The 6,233-nt window shown below is 43.9% G+C and overlaps 1 protein-coding gene across 1 annotated transcript in view; it reads right to left on the bottom strand.

Moving 5' to 3' along the window:
- Nucleotides 1-2,118, bottom strand: part of LOC308147340 (leukotriene B4 receptor 1-like) — a 12,348-nt gene extending 10,230 nt beyond the window's left edge. Inside the window, 1 exon segment of the mRNA XM_080519450.1 lies at nucleotides 1,944-2,118. The gene's annotated coding sequence lies outside the window, so the exon portion shown is untranslated.
- Nucleotides 2,119-6,233: the final 4,115 nt, after the last annotated feature.

Below are 6,233 nucleotides of genomic sequence, written 5' to 3'. Positions count from 1 at the left end.
GTAATAGAACAGCAGGGGGAGGACAGTCTGCAGGAACAATGAAGGTAATAGAACAGCAGGGGGAGGGCAGTCTGCAGGAACAATGAAGGTAATAGAACAACAGGGGGAGGACAGTCTGCAGGAACAATGAAGGTAATAGAACAGCAGGGGGAGGACAGTCTGCAGGAACAATGAAGGTAATAGAACAGCAGGGGGAGGACAGTCTGCAGGAACAATGGAGGTAATAGAACAGCAGGGGGAGGACAGTCTGCAGGAACAATGGAGGTAATAGAACAGCAGGGGGAGGACAGTCTGCAGGACACACAGAGACCATGCTCACTCACACACCTAGAGGCAGTTGATGGGCAAGGCACCATATATCAGCAGTGTGTTCCACACAGTGTTGGTCTGCCAAAGTCCCAGCGTTGGAGAGAAACGTCTAGCCTCTGGCAACACTTCAAAAGAAGCTTGAGCCCAGAAGAATGACAGGAAAGCCAGTTTCCACCACCTCCAGACTGTCAACAACCTTCTAGTGTTTCGATTGGTGACTGCTTGTGATTGATAGAGAGCTGGACCAATCACTGCCCCTCTGACCTCGTGACGGCGAGGAGCCACAGCGAATTCATGGTGTAACCAGAGGGACAATCACTTTCTGTCCCAGGGCAGGGCGGTGGGACAACTTCTTTTGACACACATGCACAAACACAATGGACGACAATGCCAGGAGAATTAAACCTGGCAACCACCGACACAGCCACGGTCCCAAGACCTGAGAACCCCAATGTCAAACTGAACCTTAAGGGTCCTTAAGGGTCCTTGTCACAGCAGTACTCTGTCCTTGCGCCTGCATGGAAATATTCATTTTGGCTTCCGGTGTTTCCTTCCCTCCAGAACAGTTCAGCTCCAACTGGGCCACAACACTTTAGGGCGGTTCAAAACTGCGACAGTCACTCATTAGATTAACGCAGAATGCTCAGAGAACTTCAGAGATCCAGAGGGGAAGAAAATTACAAATTAAATTTGTGTATATATATATATATATATATATATATATATATATATATGATGTTAGCTTGGTGTCCATGGCGAGCACATCTTGGCTTGTCGTGTTGGAGGATCACTCCAGTGAAGCGAGACTCTGGTGATCCATCCAGTGTTCTGAATGTCGTCCAGGTTATTGTCCAGTTTGGAAAAGGCGACGTCCAATTCCGACGACAGAGACGTCTTGTGGTCCGTTAGCATTGTTGTTAGCGTAGCCATGATGGCGGGTCCTCCTCCTTTTGCTCCTCTCTCTTGGCTCTGCTCCACATTTTCTCATTCACGATGAGGAGTTATTAACATTGTTCAGTGTCGGCAGCAGTTGATGCTCTCAGTCCAGCTTTACAGATTAGTAGGAGTTAGTTTAGTGGAGCACGGGAGAATTAAACTCTTCCATCTTGTTGGACAACTTCTTTAACCTTCAAGTGTTAAATCATTATATAAAAGCTTTATTTTGTGTTTACATGTTGTCTAATATTTGAATGTGCTTGATGCTCTTAAACATTCCTATGGGGGAAATATTCCACAAAAATAAGTATTTGAGAAGGGAACAAATACTTTCTTTCTACGGCACTAGATTTGAGTTTCTAATATTTTGTCTCTTATAATAAAAGTAGCTAGAAGTAATGTCTTTATAGTGCTACAAACATAAAGCTGGTGAGAGTTAAACGCACACACACACCCTAAAGATTTTGACTCAGTCAGGAAAACCACAGTTTGATTTCAGGCATTTCTCTTTATCACATACTTTAAACGCCTCCCTTCACACGTGTATTTTACACGACACTGCTGGAGGCACAACATCGAGGTCATTGTACTGTAACTGGCTGAATAATCTCAAATCTCAGTTTATGACACACAATGAAACAAATGATATGAAATCTTGACATTTGTAACAATTTAAATAACGTGAAACTCAAACTGACCTGTCGACGTCTTTCTTAAAGCTGGAATATTAAATCCACTGCATGTGTCGTCTGCATGGCAGCTGCAGATTTCAGCTTTGAAAACTAGATGTACACATGTTGAGTGAGGAATGAGAGTCATATGAGGGGAAATCCACTGACCACAGGAAGTTGGAGCTTCTTGGTTGTAAGGAAGCGACAGTTCCTCCTGAAGTCAGTCAGTGTTTGCTGATATTGCAGTGTGATGCATGAGACACCAGCCGAGGTTTGCAGGCAACAGGAGGCTTGTGGAATGACGCTTGTTCTTTTTGGACCTGCAGTCATCCAGAAAGGCGGCGCCAATAAAACTCCTACATTGAACTCACTAACCTGCAGCAGCAGCAGACACATCGGTTTATTTTGTTTTGAGCAAGAGGGAAACAAAACAAACTGAATAGAAGGAGATCTGTAATGTGCTGCAAGACTTAAAAAGAGGAATGGACGGCAAAACAGGATGTTTCTGAAGGATGAATCAGAAAGAAGCTGGAGGTTCCAGTGAACTGCCTTGTCAAGGCCTGATGGATGTACCTGGATTTACCTCTTGCAACATTTCTTTCCACGGCATTCTTCCAGCACAAACCTTCTGCTAACACACCAGGGACCGGGTGGATCCAGTTGCAGAAATGTGTCAGATGTGTCACATCCTTGCTCAATTTGGTGTTTTTCTGCACTCTGTGCTCTGCTGCAACATGAACCAACACTTCCTCGTACAGGAGAGTGGAAGAGTAGAACATTTCATTGTCGATATGCCAACAAGATAGGAAACAACTCAGCTCCCTGGACATTTTTATCCCCCGCCGTGGCCGATAGGCCCCGAAGGGGGATCTTGAAACAGTCTCCGTACGTACGTACGTCCGTCCGTTCGAACGTTTCTACCTATATCTCGGCAACCCCTGGGCCCACAGTGACCAAACTTCACATGTGGATACATCTCAGAGGGGGAAGGGATACTATGGTGACCTTGACCTAATTTGCATATTAAGTAGGTCACAGGGTCACGAAGTGCTTAAAAACACATTTTGGGCTCTGGAGGCCTAGGTTTTTGAGGTAGGGCTCTGAAATGTTATACACACATGATACACACTCCAGGGATAACCTCCAGTACACCAAGTGGTAGGGTCTGAAGTTTGCTCGTCATGGTTGCACAATACATGTATTTTCATATAAACATTTCTCCTCATTTCTCAGCAGTTCCTGGGCCCACAGTCACCAAACTTCACACATGGACACTCCACCTGGGGAGAAGGGGCACCATGGTGACCAGGACCTCATTTGCATATCAGGTCACAGGGTCACTAAGTGCATAAAAACACCTTTTGGGCGACCGTGGCTCAGGTGGTAGAGTGGTCGTCTTTCGGAGTGAGAGGTCGGAGGTTCGATCCCAGTCTACACCGGTCTATGTGTCGAAGTGTCCTTGGGCAAGACACTGAACCCTAAATTGCTCCCAGTGGTTCATTAGTGCCTTGCATGGCAGCTCTGTCCCATTGGTGTGTGAATGTGAGCGTGAATGGGTGAGTGAGCTGATATGTAAAGCGCTTTGGGACTACCTCAGTGTGGTTAGAAGGCGCTATATAAATCTAGACCATTTACCTTTTGGTCTCTGGAGACGTATTTTGACATAGCTTATGAAGAAGACCTTTCAAATTCTACATAATTATCTACTAGGACCCATGGAACACCCTCTAGTGTACCAAGTGTGCTGCCTTAGAGCTGCTTTGTGAGAAAATATAAAGCCTTCCGGCGGGGGATTAGCCCAGCAACGGCCTTCTTGTTGATTCATACTAAAAGTCCCCTATTAGGCAAAAGTCCGTTTTAAGAAGGTTTGCTAACAGTAATGTGTCTCCAGGTTGTGTTGGAAGCCCCAGAGGAAAGTCTGTCATCCCCTCACTTGTTGTGGACAGGAACCAGAATTTGTCAGAATAATTACAAGTGGGCTTCCTGCCTACAGTCACTCTCTTTCTTCACACCATCCCAGAAGTGTGACCTCACTTCTGATCACCTCTCATTTCTCATCAGCAGCACCTCCCCTGGCGGCTTCATGTGGGACCTGAGGTCTGGAGGAGGGAGGCACAATGACCTTTGTCTTACAGCTTTAATCATCAGTCCAGTGTCATTTGCACCTGGAGTGTTGGAGGTGGGCCGTTAGGGTGAGAGGCACTGTGACCTCCACAGACGTCTGGGGGACGGGGTTCATCCCGGAGGCAGTCAAGTGTGAATCTGCAGTCTGAAGATGGTGTTTTGTCTTTCAGCTCCATTCGCCAACGCATTTCAGAATAAAGCCTGTTGTTTTCAGGATTGGTCCTCGCATTGATTTCTTGGATTAAAGCCTAATATGAGGCCGCCATGCAGGATAAATAAACTCCCTCTCAACAACACTACACAATATTTCTTTTACTTCAGTGCGTCAGTTTCCATATTCCAAACAAAATGACATAATAAGAATTGTGTACTCCACATAAGCACGCCTTGATTTCTGCTTGAGCTCCACGTCGTTTCCATGACGAACCGTAGGTACAATCAGTGTACGTTCATGTACAATCAGTGTTCATTCATGTACAGTCAGTGTACATTCATGTACAGTCAGTGTACATTCACGTACTGTCAGTGTACGTTCATGTACAGTCAGTGTACATTCATGTACTGTCAGTGTACATTCACGTACTGTCAGTGTACGTTCATGTACAGTCAGTGTACATTCATGTACAGTCAGTGTACATTCACGTACTGTCAGTGTACGTTCATGTACAGTCAGTGTACATTCATGTACAGTCAGTGTACATTCACGTACTGTCAGTGTACGTTCATGTACAGTCAGTGTTCATTCACGTACTGTCAGTGTACGTTCATGTACAGTCAGTGTACATTCATGTACAGTCAGTGTACATTCACGTACTGTCAGTGTACGTTCATGTACAGTCAGTGTTCATTCACGTACTGTCAGTGTACGTTCATGTACAGTCAGTGTACATTCATGTACTGTCAGTGTACATTCACGTACTGTCAGTGTACGTTCATGTACAGTCAGTGTACATTCATGTACAGTCAGTGTACATTCACGTACTGTCAGTGTACGTTCATGTACAGTCAGTGTACATTCATGTACTGTCAGTGTACATTCACGTACTGTCAGTGTACGTTCATGTACAGTCAGTGTACATTCATGTACAGTCAGTGTTCATTCACGTACTGTCAGTGTACATTCATGTACTGTCAGTGTACGTTCATGTAGTCAGTGTACATTCATGTACTGTCAGTGTACATTCACGTACTGTCAGTGTACGTTCATGTAGTCAGTGTACATTCATGTACTGTCAGTGTACATTCACGTACTGTCAGTGTACGTTCATGTACAGTCAGTGTACATTCATGTACAGTCAGTGTACATTCACGTACTGTCAGTGTACGTTCATGTACAGTCAGTGTACATTCATGTACAGTCAGTGTACATTCACGTACTGTCAGTGTACATTCATGTACAATCAGTGTACATTCATGTACTGTCAGTGTACATTCATATACAGTCACTGTGCATTCATGTACAATCAGTGTACGTTCATGTACAGTCAGTGTACATTCACGTACTGTCAGTGTACATTCATGTACAATCAGTGTTCATTCATGTACAGTCAGTGTACATTCATGTACAGTCAGTGTACATTCACGTACTGTCAGTGTACATTCATATACAGTCAGTGTACATTCATGTACAATCAGTGTTCATTCATGTACTGTCAGTGTACATTCATATACAGTCAGTGTACATTCATGTACAGTCAGTGTACATTCATATACAGAAAAGTGTACATTCATATACAGTCAGTGTACATTCATGTACAGTCAGTGTACATTCATATACAGTCAGTGTACATTCATGTACAGTCAGTGTACATTCATGTACTGTCAGTGTACATTCATGTACAGTCAGTGTACGTTCATGTACAGTCAGTGTACATTCATATACAGTCAGTGTACATTCATGTACTGTCAGTGTACATTCATATACAGAAAAGTGTACATTCATAAACAGTCAGTGTACATTCATGTACAGTCAGTGTACATTCATATACAGAAAAGTGTACATTCATATACAGTCCGTGTACATTCATGTACTGTCAGTGTACATTCATATACAGTCAGTGTACATTCATGTACAGTCAGTGTACATTCATATACAGTCAGTGTTCATTCATACACAGTCAGTGTACATTCATGTACTGTGAAAGACATGAGGTCATGTATGACAGTGTATTGTGTGTTTGCAGCGTCAGTTGG

This window comes from Blennius ocellaris (assembly GCF_963422515.1).
Source record: "Blennius ocellaris genome assembly, chromosome: 23".
NCBI lineage: Eukaryota > Metazoa > Chordata > Actinopteri > Blenniiformes > Blenniidae > Blennius > Blennius ocellaris.
The sequence above is the reverse complement of the archived record's forward strand: the minus strand, read 5'-3'. Positions and strand labels throughout refer to the sequence as shown.